This window comes from Camelus bactrianus, chromosome 13, assembly GCF_048773025.1.
Source record: "Camelus bactrianus isolate YW-2024 breed Bactrian camel chromosome 13, ASM4877302v1, whole genome shotgun sequence".
Classification (NCBI taxonomy): Eukaryota; Metazoa; Chordata; class Mammalia; order Artiodactyla; family Camelidae; genus Camelus; species Camelus bactrianus.
Window position 1 is genome coordinate 29,135,151 of NC_133551.1, and position 16,926 is coordinate 29,152,076.

The window sequence follows — 16,926 nt, forward strand, 5'->3', positions numbered from 1 at the left end:
TTGCTTTCAGTGTTGAGAACACTGGTTCTGATGACTACAAAGGTGTATGTGGTCGCTCCTGGCTCACAAGCCTGTAATTCCTTTGAAAAGTTGATCTGATCAGGACAACTGCGACCTTATTTTAATACTTCAGTTCCTTTTGAAACACCCAGATGGAAATTGATGCTTTATTTTCCTCGTGGCTTTTGTTCCTGGCTAACCATCATAGTTTGGTGGATCACTGGGAATAATTCTTAGGAACTGAGTTGCTGGGCTGGCAGATTCGGAGAGGGTGGACCTCGAGTGGCCAGTCTAAAGCAAGTCCCCTAGCCTAGACGCACAAAATTACAGTTAATTGACAGTTTTTTCCTGAGTGCCTGCTTTGTGCCAAGCACTGTTCCAGACACTGGGATCCCACGATGAATGAGGCAGTTTCTACCAGAGTCTAGTAGCTGAAACTCATCAAAGGTAAAAGCCAATTCTTATTTCTCTTTACATCTCCCAAAGTGCCTAGCGGTAACTCAAGGCAGAGCCTCAGTAGATACTGAAGGTCTTAAATAAATAGGTATATTCCAGTTTGGCCCAACAAATATTTACTAAGAGCCTACTATGAGTCAGTATTGTGTTAGTAGTGGAGAGACAAAGATGAGAAAGAGCGGGCCCGTACCCTCAAACTGCGCACAGCCTGGCGGGGAAGACAGACATTAAAGCAATTATTCAGCCTGTTCAAATCTGAGCCTCTAAGGAGCCCCAAAGCCCCTAAAGAACCTCTTGCCACCCACTCCCTCCTCTAGAACGCTAGACCTCCCTGCAAAAAGAGTGATGGTGGCACAGAAGAGAGACTCCCGGCTGCTGCCCAGCACTCTGCCCTCCTGATGCTTTTATCTTTTCAGCTGATAGTATTTTATTCACGTTCCTGCAGGTGGTAACACAGGCACAAGCCACTCTCACGTGGGGCTCAGAGGAGGGCACGACTTCACCACATGAGAGGAGAGCCTGATTAGATCTGGAAAGGGATTATGCAATCTCCAGCAAAACCCAACACAGCAGGTGATGTTTTGTTTCCAGAAGTCTACTCAAAACCAAAACTCCTGCTCCCCTCAAGCATGAATTGTGCAACCCAGATACCAGGGCACCTGATGATAGGTTCCAGACACAGACAACCACTGTGAAATGGTATTATAAAACATTTTCATTTTAAAAGCTGATTTCAGTATTTTTTTTATTTCTTCTGATTCTGCATCAACCATTATCCACACGCCTCGTTTTGTAGCCACCTTGGTTCAAATAATCTTGTTACCTGCTGAATCATTAGACTCCCTCATGAGCCGTAGTGATCCAGAGAACCTTCCAAGAACCAGTTTAAGGATCTTTAGAGCTAATCCTCCAGGCAGGGGAGAGAGGAGGGCTTTTGTTTCCTTCTCCTCTCTTGCAAAGCTGATGCTTAGAGCCTAGAAATATAGAACCTTCAACATTCTGAAAAACTGAAAAAAGAAAGAGCTGGAGAGAGACTGAGAAGAAGGATGGAGGGGATGAAAAAAATGAATGAGAGAGGGAAGGAGGGAAGAAGAGAGAAAGGGAGAGAAAAGGAGGGAAACCATCTACCCAAAGCTCTCCTCAGATTTTCAAAATATAAATTCATAAAATCCTAAAGCTGAAAGGGCCAATTTCGCACTTGTAAAAGCATCAGACATCATCACCTGCACCAGTTTTTCAGTAGGAACCATAATTATTCCACAGAAACATGTCAACAGGTCTCTGCTCAGTTTTATGAGCAAAAAGCAATGAAGCAAATTACACTTATCTGCCTTCTATAGAGAATTGAATTTGGCTTTCTTAAATTCAGGTGTTGGACTATTGAGAAGACCACGTTAGTTCCTTTACTAATGCTTTTGTTTTACCTCCTTTCACCCAACGCAGGATTTCATAATATGGGTTATTTAAAAATGAATGAGTGGCTCAAGATTAGACTCATCTCTCGTCACTTCTCCAGCCTCACCTTTCTCCGCCTCTTGCTGTGCCCACAAACTACAGTTCTCAACTCCCATGCAGACACCCCACCACTTCACCTCCAGGCATTACCCACGTCCCCTCTCCACGGAATAAGCTCCCCCTCAGTTTTTCCCTGCAAGTGTGGACTTCTCCAGGATACCGCTCCTCCTCCCCCCTTCCTTCTCTGGGTAAGGAGCCTTTTCTTTGCGGTCCTGTCTCACGCTCAGCACATCTGCACCATTCCACTTACCACCCTGCACGTAAGGACCTCCTCTGTGCCCACACCTGCCTCCCCCTCTCCCCCAACACAGTGACTGGGCATCATTTACTAGTCACGTTCTTATGGACTCACATGCTTCCTGAACATAGTAGGTACTGGCATCCATTATCTGCTGCTGCGAAACAAATTACCTCAAACCTTAGCAGCATAAACAGCAATACTGATCCTCTCAGTTTCTGTGGGTTAGGGATTCAGGCGCAGATGCTACTTAGTTTGGGGATGGTGGCCCAGGGCCTCTCATGAGGCAACAGTCAAGGTATCAGCCAGGCTGCAGTCATCTCAAGGGTTAATGCAGGAGGATCTGCTTCCAAGCTCACTCATGAGGCTGTTGGCAGGCCTCAGAAAATCGACTTCCAAGCTCAATCACGTGGCTGTCGGCAGGCTTTAGGTCCCTGGCTGTTGACTGAGAGTATTATTTCCCTGCCACATGAGGCTCTCCATTGAGTTACTGAAAACATGGCAGTTGGAGTCCCCCAGAGTAATGGCTCAGAGAGAGAGGCGATGCAGACAGAAAGACAGAGTGTGCATTGGAGCACGTGAGCAAGATGGGAAACAGTCTTTTTGCAACCTAAACTCAGAAGGGACATTCCATCACTTTGGCTGTATTCTGTTCGTTCGAGGCAAGTCACTAGGTCCAGCCCACACTCAGGGAGGGGACTGAACAAGGATGCGAACACCAGGAGGTGGGGATCACTGGGGCCATCTTAGAGGCTGCCTACCGGAGTGCTTGGTAAATATGCTGCACAAATGGATGAATCTCTTTAGTCACAGTGAGTTTTTCCTGCTCTGAATATCCACAGCCTTTGGACCACTTATTACGGAACACGGCTTTAGCTGAGTGTATGTTCCTCCACATTGGTGGACTGTAAGCAACTGAATAAAAACAGTGCCAAATAGATGGCTGGCATGCAACAAATAATTGTCGATTGGGAGAATGAGGGCAGGAAAGACTGGCAGAGACTAGTCTGTGTCCATCATATTTGTTCTTCAGTAAAGAACTTTTTAAAACTTTAAGCTAGGCGCATAGGTGCTTCACCAGAGACTCCATTTCCCAAGGTCCCTCACAGCCAGAGGTGGGCAGGTTCCCATGTTTTGGCTAGGGGGGTGGGAGTGGAAGTCACAGAAGTGCTGGGCCAGCGCTTTTCTTTCTCTCTTCCCGCCTGACTGTGATGCAGAGGTTTGGGTGTGTTCCCAAGAAAGATGATAAACAATGAAGCGGGCAGGACCACCTGATCAGACAACCCAGGTCTGGACCAGGACCTGAAGCGCACCAAACTTCTACTTTGTACAAGCCATTGCGCGTCAGGGTCCTGCTGTTGGATCAGCATAGAGTACTACCTGTCTGGTATAGACTTTTAAAAAACAGAAAAGAAGACTTGCATGCCCCCTTCCTGACCCCAGAGCTAGCCTCATGCTTTAAGCATGTTCCAGGAGCTCCACAAATATTTATCAGATCAAATTGTGCCTGGAGGCCCACTGGGCTGTGTTGGTGAAAAAGAGGGGCGTATTTCCCCCTGGTCAGGCCCCTTGGGTCAGCTCTTGGAAGACTGAGAGCTGTGGGGTTTCTCAGAGAAGCCGCTCTAGCAGCAGCACGGAGTGGCCTGGCCTTTCAAAGGTCGGAGGCAGAGAGCCAACAGGGAGAGGTTTACGTCAGAATGGATTCTTCTCAAGGAAAACCTGTCCAGATTGAGGTTTCCTCACAGGATGTTGATTTGTTTTCCCAAAAAGGGGAAGAGTTCTCTGCGCAGCCCCTGCCCAGGGCCAGGCCGGCAGCTCCTCCAAACCCCAGGGGCGTCAAGGGCAGGTGTCCCAGTGGGCGGCGGTGGCCACCATCCGCTCTGCTCCCCACTCCTCCGCTCCTGGAGAGCCAGCCAGCTCCCCAATCCTGGAGGAACAGGGCCCCTGCCTTCGTGTGGAGCTGGAAAGGCCCCATGGCCTCAAACTGAGTGTTTCTGTTCTGTTTGTGTTCTCCTGCAGTGTATGGACAGAAGGCTGCAACCAACACCACCCTCGGATGCCAAAATAAAATGCTCCCCTAGCCAAGTCATCTCTGCCGAGGCTAGCTCAAGGAGATGACAAACCCTTGTTAAAATACAGGAAGGGGAGAGGAAGGAAGAGTGGGATAAACTTTTCTTGCCTGGATTGAAAATCTGTTAATAGGTTAGATACGTGCCAAGCATAGAGTAACTCTAAGATACTTCCTTTTCATGGGAAGGCAAATTGGAGAAACCAAAAGAGGAAGAAGGGTGAGGCACTCCAGGCTGAAGTCTACAGACTCAGTGGTCTTGGAATGTGGGGAAGTTTTAAAACACTTACTATTCCTCTGCCTTCGAGAAGCATTCAGGTTCCTAAAGAAGACAGCCATGTCCTTTACCAGCGATGTTTCTGCATGAGCCAGTGTGTTCATGCTGCTGTCCTTAGAGGAAGGAGGCAGCAAATCTGACTGAAGGGGCGGTTTTATGGCAGAAGATGGAGGAACCTACCCTTGAAGGATGATGAAGATTTACCAGGTGGTCTCCGGCACACACTGGAGGGCATGCCAGGCAGGGAGAGGCACGGGCCACGCTCCAGAGGTCTGGGAGTACAAGGTTTGTTTCTGGAATTCCCAGTAATTGGAAAAAGTAGAATAGTAGGGTGCTTGAATTAAGTCTTTGTGAAGAAAGGGTGGAGATGACTTCAATGAAAAATATGGGGAAAATAGTGTAAAGGAAATGGGAGGAGACAAGGAAGGGTTAATAGAGCAGAGAGAGAAGAGGGGCAGAATCTGTTCCGGAGGACCCAGCTCTAACAGGAGCATAGAGCTCAGCAAATGGGTTGGATAACTTGGTGGTTTAAGTCACAGGCTCCTGACTCAGCCACTGCATCAGTGTCCGAGGACTGCTGTAACCAAGTACCACACACTGGGTGGCTTAACCATCAGAAACTTATTGTCTCGCGGTTCCGGAGGCTAGAAGTCTGAGATCAAAGTGTTGGCAGGGCTGGCTCCTTCTCAGGCCTGTGAGGGAGAATCCGTTCTGTGCCCCTCTGCTCTGGTGGCTGGCTGGCAATCTTTGATGTCCCTTGGCCTGTTCTCTGCCCTCATTGTCACATGGCATCCTCTGGCTGTCCATGTCTGTGTTTGTATCCAAATTTCCTCCTTTATAAGGGTACAGGCATTTGGATCGGGCCCGCCCTTAAGACCTTATTTTAACTTGATCACCTCTGTAGAGACCCTCCCTCCACAACAGATCACACTCACAGGTACTGGGAGTTAGGACTTCAACATCTTTGGCAGGAGGAGGCACACAATTTAGTCTGTCATAGCCATTTAGGTGTGAACTCCAATTTGGCTACCTCGCTGGCTGCATGGTCCTGCAAAAACTCTCAGCCCCAGGAACCTGGCTAAAATGGGTTAATGAGCACCCTTGTGCAAGGAGTAGCACAAAGTAAGCGTCTGATTAGCAACAGCGGTTACTATTGCACATGCCAGGGGACCGCGTGTGGAAGTCAAGCCCTGGCATCATTTCTGCTTCAGGAATGGATACCAAGGGGCCAAAAACAGGCCCTATTTTACTCAATTCTCTCCCCTCACACCCCGTGCCTAGCCTACTGCCTAGAATCTTAGCAGCTCAGTAAATACTTTCTGCGGCTTATGACTCTGTAACTCAATTTAAATTTTGAACCACCATACCCCCAAGGTGATGGTAACTGAAGCAATCAATTTGGGGTTTCCCTCTCCTTTCTCCTGGGATTGTGGCTAATTTCAGTGAATCCTGTTGTGCTGGGGCTCAGAGCAGAGGCATAGGAGCTGGTTGCTGTTTCACTGGCCCACCAGGCTTCTGAAGAGACCCCGATGTCCTGGTTGGTCCTATGGCAGCAGTCCACGCAGGCCATGTTCCCTATGCCCCCGAGGCCTAGTGGGGCTCCCCACAACCCCCAGGCCTGGCCAGGGCCCAGGGCCCTTCTGCTGTCTCCATACCAGCCTGGAACACAGAAGTCTCTCTGAGCCTGTCTGGGCTTCCATCTCTCCAGCCACCCCCTCATGGGGTCTCCATTTCCCCCAGGGCCCCCCAAAAGTCTTTATGAAGAAGACTGCCCCTGGGCTCCCCAGAGCTTTCTGAGGACCTGTAGCCTCCCCAGCCCTCCTGTCCTGAGACCATCCAACCCCAGCCCTCATTCACGTCTTCCTCTACCTTCCCAAAGCCAGCTGGATTGGAGAAACCTTTTATCTCTGTTTAGTGGACTTTGCCCAGACATTTCAGGGATACCTCAAACTTCTCTGTTCACTGAAGAACTCGGGTTTTGGAAAGCAAAGCCAGGAAGAGACCTGAAGGCTTCCACCCTCCCAGGTATGGACCCAGACCAGTCTATTGACTCAAGGGGGAAATACCAGGAAAGCAAAAAAAAAAAGTTAATATTTAAAAAATATTATCCCAGCTTGTTTCGGTCAATAAATAAATGAATACATGGCCCTGGCCCAAGGCGCTTGGGGGAGATCCTGAGCCAGCTTCATGCAAACCTCTCTCCTGAGTTTCCACTAATGCCTGTTCCCCACAGGAGGGCCCAGAGCCCCCGCACCTTTGCTACCTGGAAGGCCGGGCTCAGGGCTGAAGCTGTTATGGCTGAGGTGCTGCCTGGCCACGTGCCCCAGGGGGAGTGACAGGTTTCTCCCCCCGCGCTCCCAAGTGTGGCTGGCGGTTCTAATGAGCACTTAGCCCCACTGCCTGGTATTATTACAGTTAATATTTGACATGGCTGGCCTCCTTGCTACTTGGAACCAGTTCTTACTCAACCCATGCAGCAAAGTGAAAGCTTTGCCACTTACTGCCCGGGTGACCTTGGGTGACCTACCTAGCCTCTCTCAGCCTCATTTTCCTCCCAGGTAAAAAGGGGATAAGAGCTCCCACCTGCCAGACTGCTGTGAGGAGTAAGTAACCCGACCTAAAGCTCCGAGCCTGTGGCCTGCTAGGCGATGTCGGCTGTGGTGAACAACTGTGGCCATGGCCATGGCCAGGGCCAGGGCTGTGGCCAGGACTGTGGCCGACTTGACTGGGCCCTCGCGTGCCTCACTTGTGCAGAGAGGGAGAGGCGGCCGTGCTACCAAGGTTACCACCGCACAAGGGCCCCTGCCAGTGGACTTCACTCAAGAGAAGGGCCATCACTAAAACCCCCTCATGCCTTAAACCACCCCAGATTAAGATCAGCGTTGATCCATTCAATAGCTAAGCACTTACGAAATAGCAACTCTGAGCCTGGCTCCACAGGGAGATACGCATGGACGGAACAATCATGAAATGGGCTAAAACAACTGGGTTTAAATGGAAGGAAATCATGTGCTTGCTTGTGGTCACTGATTTATTCATACCACCTCAGGGCCTCTTGTGTTTCCAGAGAGGATTCAAGGAGGCCTGTGAGAAATAAGGAACTTTACCCAAGAGGTCATCTGTAAGTGTGGCCACAAAGAATGTCACTAGACATAGCAGTGAGGACAGAGATGCTCCGGGCTCAGGGATCTGCACGTGCAGGGACGTGGCTGTGTGAATTCACTAGGCCTGAGATGATACTTTCCCCTGGAAGGAAGCAGAGTGTGCATCTCAGACACCCACACAGCTTCCTCCCTCGCCTCTTACAGGTTTCTGTTCAAAGGTCGTGTTCTCCAGCAGGCCTGCCCTAACCAACGGTGGCGGGCTTGAGCCGGCGAGTACCAGATCCTGAGAGCTGATTGTTTAATTTTCAGGAAATTTGCAAGCCAGTTAGTATACACGATGGTGAATGAGAATTAAATTATGTAAACATATAATTAAATAAATCGTACTAGAAATCAAATTTTAAAATACCCAAACTCATCACTTCTTAATTATTTTACATTTTACTATTATCTCTACTCTAGCAGGTTATTTATACCTGCTGTATCTGTTTGGTAGTAATGCTGTCTAAGATTGTGCTACTATGCACTTCTTCCTAATTTTGTGTGTAATGATGTCACATTCATACTTGCAATCTGCCACTGCAAGAACACTTACGCCACTGAAATTGGCCATTGCTACAAATCAGCATTTTTTCCCAGAAAGCCAGTTATTCGGCATTTCCCAGCACGCCCTGCTAGCCACCTTCCCACTTCCCACTCCCAGCCCCACTCGCTCTGATTTATTGTTTCCATGGAACACATTACTTTTTAACATGTTGCTCAGTCTGCTCAGTACTGTTATCTTCTGTCTCACCTCGTCGGAACGTGAGCTCTGTGAGGGCTAGGATTTTTTTTTAATTATGTCCTTCGTATATTTCCGCGCCCAAAGAGTGCCTGCCACCTGGCAGGTGCCCACTAAATCTGTACGAAATAATGCCATGCTGGTGAATGCTCTGGGTAAGACGGGTCGGGGCAGGGGTGGGGATGCAGGCAGGAGCCCCTCCCCGCCTTTTCCTTTTTCCTGACGCTCAGGCTGACCTGAATTGAGGACACTCTCTTCCCCTTCCCCTCTCCACCCTGCAGTCTTCTTGCTGCCTGCCGCCTGAGGGGAGTCTGGCATAAATGTGTTCCCCGAGGGCCCAAGTCTGGGGATTTCTCTTTTCCCTGCCAGCTCTGGTCACAGGCCAACAGGTGCTCAGCACATGTCTCTCGGTGCTCTCAGACCAGTGCTTTGCCATCTCTAGGGCAGTAGTTTCCAAGTGGCCGTAGCCCAGCAGCACCGGCAGTACCTCATTAGAAATGCATGTTCTCAGGCCCCACCCCAGACGACTGAGTCAGAAATTCTGGGGATGTGGCTGTCTTGGTCCGTCCGGTTCTCCATAGCAAAATACCACAGCCTGGGTGGCTCACAAACCACCCAAAATTTATTTCTCACAGCTCTGGAAGCCAGAAGTCTGAGATCAGGATGACAGCGTGGTCGGGCCAGGGCCCTCTTCTGGGTCACAGACTTTTAACTGCATCCTCACGTGGGATCTCTCTGGGGTCTCCTTTACAAAAGCACGAATCCCGTTCATGAAGGCTCTGCACTCATGACCCAATCACTTCCCAAAGGCCCCACCTCCTAATACCTGGGGGTTAGAGTTCAACATGTGAACTTTGGGGGACACAGCCAAACCCTAGCAGTGGCCCAGCAATTTGTGTTTCCAAGATTCCAGTGCAGTGGTTTGAGAACTACTCATCTAAGCCTTAGAGACACTCTAAAGCAGTGAGTGGTTCTCAAGTGGGGTTATGTTTTCATCTACCCTCCTCCCCACCAAGGAGACATTAGGCAGTGTCTGGAGACATGTCTGGCCATCACAGTTATGAGGATGGTGGTGCTGCTAACACTGCACGATGCACAGGGTAGTCGCCCCACAACAAGAATCATCTGGCCAAAACATCAGTGGTGCGGAGGTGAAGGACACGGCTCTGGTGTCCTCGCTCCCCCACAGCCAAGCAGCCTCCCTTCCTTCTTTCCTATAGCATGTTCTTAGCACCCAGCAACTGATCAAAACCAACACACTGCCCTCTGACAGGCAGCTGAGAGGAAGACCGATGAGACTGGGGATCTGCTTCAGGCATGAGTCCTGACCGTTACAGCCCAGCATGGTAAGCGTTCTGTTTGGGAAAACAACTAGGAGGTACTCCCAACCCAAGCCCGGAACATCAGGGGAAACTTCCTGGAGAGAAGTGGCTTCTGTGCTGAGACTTCAAGGCAGAGTTAGAATTCATCAGGGAGGGATGGATGGGGGATGGCTTTCCTTACAGAGCACCGCTATGTTCCTGTCACATTGCTGAGTGTCTTATTATCTCATTTAATCCCTGAAACGCTTTCCAAGGCTGATACTATCATTATCTCCATCTTATAGGTGGGGACACTGAAGTCTGGGGACACTAAATAACCTGTCTGAAGCCACAGAGCTAGGAAACACAGAAGCAGGGATTTGAACCCAGGTCTGTAGATTCCAAAGCCTGAAAGGAAGCGATTGCCTGGCAGAGAGCAAAGGCACTAAACTGGGACATTTTTTTAAACACTGTTAACCCTTGTGTTATGGGCTGACTTGTGTCCCTCCAAAACTCATATGCTGAGGCCCCAACCCTCAGTACCACAGAATGTGACTACAGTTGGAGATAAGGTCTTTAAGGAAGTGGTTAAGCTAAATGTGACCATTAGGGAAAAGAATGTGAAATATATATATACATTTAGATATATATATGTGTACATATAACTGAATTGCTTTGCTATACACCTGAAATTAACATTGTAAATCAACTACACTTCAAAAAATTTTTTTTTAGTGTGACCATTAGGGTGGGCCCTAATCCACTGTGATGGAGGTCCTTATAAGAAGTGGAAACCTGGACACAGAAAGAAACAGCAGGGTCGTGCACATCCAGGACAGACCCTGTGAGGACACAGTGAGGAGCCACGTGCAAACCAAGCAGAGAGGCCTCAGAAGAAACCCACCCTGCTGACAGCTTGATCTTGGATTTCCAGCCTCCAAAACTGTAAGAAAGTGAATTCTGCCCTTTAGGCCCCCAGGCTGTGGTGTTTTGTTACGGCAGCCCGAGCACACTAATACGCCTTGTTTCCTCTTGGGGGACATTGCTTTAACGGTGGGAAAACGTAGGCATGTTCGCTGTGTTTTGTTGTCTCTGTTGTAAAATAAAAGAATGAGAAATCTAGGTCTTGGTCCCTTTCCCTTCCCAAGCTGACCCAGGCGTCCCCTGCCCAAGGGGTGTCTGTTCAACCAAAGCTGCTAGGAGAGACTCTGGTGCTTGTAAGGGCCCAGATTCATTGAGGAGATGGTGCAGTACATCCTAGAAGGGGAGGGCTGGCGGAGCCAGATTCTCTAAGGTGAAGAGCTGATAAAGATCTGAGGGTGCCACCAAGGGGGACCCAAACCCTGTTTCCTTGCAGCACCACAGGGAGTGGCTGTTGGGTACTCGGCTTGGCTGACCGGGCCTAAATCTCATGCAGCAGAGCGCGGGCGCCTCTAGGCAAAGATCACGGGCATCTCGGCCACTGCCAGCGTAGATCCAAGACTGCAGGCAGGGACGCTAAGAAGTTTTTTCTGCTTATGGGCCCAAGAACTGACACTGCTTCCGGGGGACTTGGGGTGTGGTTAGCATCAATACAGGCTGAGATCCAGACTCCCATCGGCCCAGGGGGTGAACGGCCAAGCTAGACAGAGGCGAACTTACAGCTGATAAGAAACCAATGTGATATTTCTGCACATCCAAACTTGTGCATCAAGATTCAAACCGACTATGCTTTATTTTCAGTATTGGGATATAGAAAAGCAGGGTAGAAGCCAGTTCAAGGCAAACTGAAAACACTTCCATCAGCAGGAGAGACAGTGAGCCAGAGAGAAGGAGGAGTGAGTGATCTGATGTTTTTCTCCTGGCTCTGCCGCTGTCTCCCGGCTCTGTTTTGTCTCTTGACTAGACCTAATTATGCTTGTCATCCGCATCAGAAGGATGGGGCTAAGATTAACAAGTTAATGTGGGTACAAGCTCTTGGAGCTCAGTAGATAAAAGGAGATCTAATTAGCAAGGCCAGCGATGACCACAGGCGGGCCAGCCAGGGGGGGTTCTGCCCCTGCTACTCACCAGAGAGCTAGTTACAGCTCCTGGGAGGGGCTTCTGCAAGTCCCACCCAAGCCTTCTGCACTGAGAGAACCTTCCACATTTTCCTTCAGCCCTGGATTTCTGTGAGTCCTTATGGGTGGAGGGGAAAAAAAAGTGTGCACCTGTCTAAACGGACTGAGACAGGGAAACGGTGCAACTCTCACCCCTTTTCTCTCAGCACTGGCTGATCTGCAGGAACAGCGGTTAATGATCCACAGAGGTCAAGTGAGTTCCGTGATGGCATGACGGGGCGTGGGGTCAATCCTGACTGCCACTAACCAGCTCCCTCGAACACTTTGGTTCAACCCAGAACCCTCTAGTTCTTCCTTTGCCCAACTGGGGATAATACTTTCTACCTCAGAGTTGCCAGTCTTAGATTTGTTCACGCGTTTTTTTACTTAACATTACTCAGTAATAGTAGTGCCTGGAACATAACAGCTGCTTGAAATATCGGTTGGATTGAACTCTTTCATTCAACAAAAACTTGTTATCTATTACGGGCCAGGGAGAATGGGCGTCACACACCCTGGGTGTACAGGACAAGCTCTGCCCTCACGGAGCTGATGTGTTCTCACCGATGATCCCCATAAACTCAAAGCTCCCTTGCTGTCTTGCTTCTACTCTTAAAAGGCATCATTTGAAAATTTTTTTTGAATTAAAATTCCTAATTAAATCAAAATTTTTAAAAAATCCTAAAACCTGCTCAAAGGTCTGTCTGCCTGAAAGAAAAAGACAGTTGATGATACTCTAAGACTGAAAGGAGATGATTAGTTTAGAATACTCTAAATTAGCCAAGAAATTTGAAAGTGGAACTGCTGGAGTAAATCTTGTAACCTTTCCCCTCCAACTCCATGATGTGTCCTCCAGAGCTTCACCCACTGTGTAAATGAGAGCCTGGTGGGCTCGGACGAGGCGGGAAGAGTTTGTCCTTCGACTGCAAAAGGAACTGGTTCCCACTCTCTCTGCACTCACTTATCACCATTGCCCCAGAGCGTAGGTCTGTGTAAATATTTAGTTAATGGCTATCTTCCCCACTGGGCAGTGACCTGCAGGAAGGCAGGGACCCTGACATGGGGTTCCTGGTTGAGTCTCCCAGGACTGGTGTTGCCTCCTACACCCGGGTTCAGGGCAGGCAGCGTTCCCTGGGGTTCTCTTGCAGGAACCCTATGAAGTGGTGCTCTCATCAAGCACTTTTTGCACGTGTAGAATACAAGGCATGGGAGGATTCCTGACTTGCCGGTGATTCTACAGCTAGGGAGGGGCAGGGCCTTGACTCAGAGCAGACAGCCCTGCTCCCCAACTCCACCACGCCGACAGAGATTTGGCAGTTATGTGTAAGGGGCAAGAGGAGTGTGAGGGTTGGCTGGAGGGACAGGGACTTGGTGTAGCAGGGCCCACATTGCAGGCCTCTGGGCTTCAGCTGCTGCATTCCAAAACTGCCCCAAGAACATCATGTGGTGCAGGCTAATCTCTGCCGACTACCTGAGCAACCTTAGGCAAATGACCTCAAATTTCAAAGCCTCAGTCTCCTGGTCTGCAAAATAGTGACTTAAAAAAACAAACCAGCAAATCAAAGCTAAATGAGATACTATCTCACACTCTTTGGGATGGCTACTACTTAAAAAAAAAAAAAAGAAAAGAAAAAGAAGAAGTATTGGCAAAGATGTGGAAAACTTGGAATTCTGTGCACTGCCAGTGGGGATGTAAAGTAATGCAGCCACCAGGGGAAAGTTTAGCATTTCCTCAAAAAATTAAAAATGGAACTACCATATAATCCAGCATTTTCACTTCTGAGTGTATACCAAAAGAATTGAAAGCAGGCTCTCAAAAAGATATCTGTACACCTATGTTCATAGCCACTTTATCCATAAGAGCCAAAGGATCGAAGCAACACAAGTGTCCATCAAAGATGAATGGATAAACAAAAGGTGGTGTACGTGTATAATGGAATATTTTCCAGCCTTAAAAAGGAAAGACATTCTGACACGTACTACAAGGTGGATGAAGCCTGAGGACACTACGCTAAGTGAATCAAGCCGGCCACAGAAAACTACCACCATATAATCTCGTTTATGTGAGGTCCCTAGAGTAGTCAAATTCACAGAGACAGAAAGAAGAGGCACTGTTACCCGGCAGGGGAGGGGAGTAGAGAACGGGGTGGGGGGGGTGGGGGGGGGCAGCGGTGGCGCTTTTGTTTAGCGGGCGCAGAGATTCAGTCTTACAAAATGAAAAGAGTCCTGGACGTTCACAGCAACGTGGGTGTACTCAACACTACTGAAGTATATCCTTAAAAATGGTCACGATGGTAACTTTTATGCTGTGTGTATTTTACCACAATTTTTAAAGAAAAGAAAGAAAAAAGAAACAAACGAATTTGACCCTCACGAGGCTCTAATGAGATTAAGTTTGGCACATAAACTACATTAAGTGAAGAGGTTAATAACCCAAATACCTTAGAATCTCCCTCAGACTGTGTTTTAAGAGAGGATTTCTATACCTTTAGCCCTAGAGATGTCATGAGCACTGCAGGACTTTTATCCAGTGTGGTAGGCCACACAGAGAGGTTCATTGTTGGTGGTTGTTTGGTATTTGTTTTAAAAGCAGAGAAGACTCTGGGTGCAATTGCCAACTACAAAGCAGGCACCTCTCACCACCCACAGCCCACAGGAGCAGGGAGTGTGTGGAGCTAGCCTCCAGGCAGGGTAGGGCAAGAAGAAGGCCTGACAGGGTGAGGTCCCATTTTTATGTCTCTGCCAGACATGGGTGCCAGTCTGCTCCCAGCTGCTGGCATCTCTCAATGCTGCCAAAAAAAGTTTCAGGAACGCTCACCAAACCAGCAACGCCAGGCCTGCGCCCCGGCAGCGCCCAGCACTAACTGCACTGGCTGCGGGGCAGGGACAATCGATTCCATTTATGGAGTCCTGCTGTTTTGCATATGTGATCTCATTTAGTCTTGACAACAACTCAATGGAATGCTATTATAGCCACTTCTCAGGTGTGAAAACTGAAGTTCAGAGAAGTAAAGACTTGCCCAAACTAGTGAGTGGAAGAAACTAGACTTGAACTTAGGTCTGTCCAAAGCTGCCGTCCATTTCATTATGCTACATAGGAACTGAGGGAATGGACGGGTGGATGATGAATGAACGAATGAAAGAAACTATAGGACTTGTTATTTCCAAATGCCTTTCACCTGAGGACTTCAAAGCACTTTTCAGGAATTCAACAGTGATTTGTTGCACCTCCACTCTGCAGGCACCACAGAGTGCTGGATTTATAAAGTCAGGCCATGGCTGTCTTTGTCCTTAAAGAGCTTGCTGCTGACTGGGGAGGCAAGCGTGTGACAACTAGTAATAGCTAACATTTCCTGACGTGGCTGGGGTAGCTTTTACAGGGGTTATTTTATTTAATCCATACCAAAAAGCAGCCTGTGAAGGAGGTACTATTCGCACTCCATTTTTCAGATGAGTAGACTAAGGCTTTGATGTGTTAAACAACCCATCTCTGGTCCTATAATTTACGCTATTCAAAGCATTGTCCTTGGCCCTAATTGCTTGTTAGTAGTCTGTTACAAAAAGAGCACAGAAATAGAGTATAAGTGTTTTGTAGCAATTTGATAGAACAATTTTATGTCTGTTGAATAAAATTATTTTTTAAAGTTGGTCTTATATTTCATATGTTCATTTCTTTTTATTTCATCTCATTTTTAATGAACTTTCATCATCTTATTTAATGAACCTACCTCAGTATTTGAGGATTAGTTCTAGGACCCCCCAAGGATACCAAAATTCACAGATGCTAAAATACCTTATATAAAATGGTGTGGTATTTGCATATAACCTACACATATCCTCCCATGTGCTGTAAATCATCTCTAGACTACTTATAATACTTAATACAATGTAAATGTTGTGTAAATCATTGTAATTACAATGTAAATGCTATGTAAATAGTTGCCAGCATGCTGTAAATGCATGTTTTGCTTTTTGGAACTTTCTGGAATTTGTTTTTTCAAATATATTTGATTCATGGTTGGTTGAATCTATGAATGCAGAACCCACAGATACAGAGGGCCAACTGTAATTCATTTTATAAAAGCATTGATCTGCAATGGATTGGGGAAAAAAACAGCTGCTCTTTTGCCACAAGTAGTTGGAGAAGCAATGAAACAGTTTAGCAGTAGCAGACCTGGGATTGGACCTGAGCAGTCTAACTCCATAGCATATGCTTGTCCTTATGGTTGAAAGATGGGTGCCACCCCTCCAGGCTCTGTATCTGCATTCAAAGGAGGATAAAGGGAAGGGAAAGGGCAAAGGGCACATGCCAGCCAAGTCACATGGCTGCTTACGGTTTGTCTGTCACACCAAATTTACTCCCCAGTGCATGGCCTTTGTTCTTGGTGTTTTCTCCTCTCCAGATAGCCACATGGCTTGCCGCCCCTTCACTTCATTTCAGATCTGCATTCAAATGTCAGAGAAGAGGCTGTCTCTGGCCACCTTGTCTAAAATAAGGCCACCGTCCATTCACTCCCTAGCTCTGGGCGATCCAACACAACAGTAACTAATCACTGGTGACTATTGAGCACTTGAAATGTGGTTGGTGCAAGTTGAAATGAGCTGGAAGTGTAAAATACACACTGGCTTCAAAGATGTAGTTTAAAAAACAAAATGTAAAGTATCTTATTAATAACTATATGCTGAAATGGTAATTTGGATATACTGTATTAGATTAAATAAGCTATATCATTAAAATTAATTTTACCTGTTTCTCTTTACGCTTTTAAATGTGACTACTAGGAAATCTGAAATTGCAAATTTCAAACATGTGGCTTTCAACATTTTTCTGCTGGACTGAGTTGTTCTAGCCCCGGTTACTGCTTTATTTCCCTTCATAGGAGTTACCACCAGACATTAGATAATATATTTCTAATTTGTTTGTTATTGGGCTCTCCCACTGGAATGTAAGCTCCATGATGTCAGAGGCTTTATTTCCTGTTCACCACCCTAACCCTAGTGCCCAGAACAGTGCCTGCCATAAAATAGGAATTCCAGATATGTTATGAATGGATGAAAAATTGGATGAACAAAACCATCAAGATTAGAGCATCTTTGTGATCATATCA

General features: G+C 47.6%; 1 long non-coding RNA gene across 1 annotated transcript; it reads left to right on the forward strand.

Annotated features, from left to right (window-relative positions):
* The first annotated feature begins 5,628 nt into the window (after positions 1–5,628).
* On the forward strand, positions 5,629–10,849 carry LOC141579697 (uncharacterized). Its single transcript, XR_012511552.1, has 3 exons — positions 5,629–6,579; positions 9,660–9,785; positions 10,476–10,849. It is a non-coding gene; the product is annotated as an uncharacterized LOC141579697 (long non-coding RNA).
* The last annotated feature ends 6,077 nt before the right edge of the window (positions 10,850–16,926 follow it).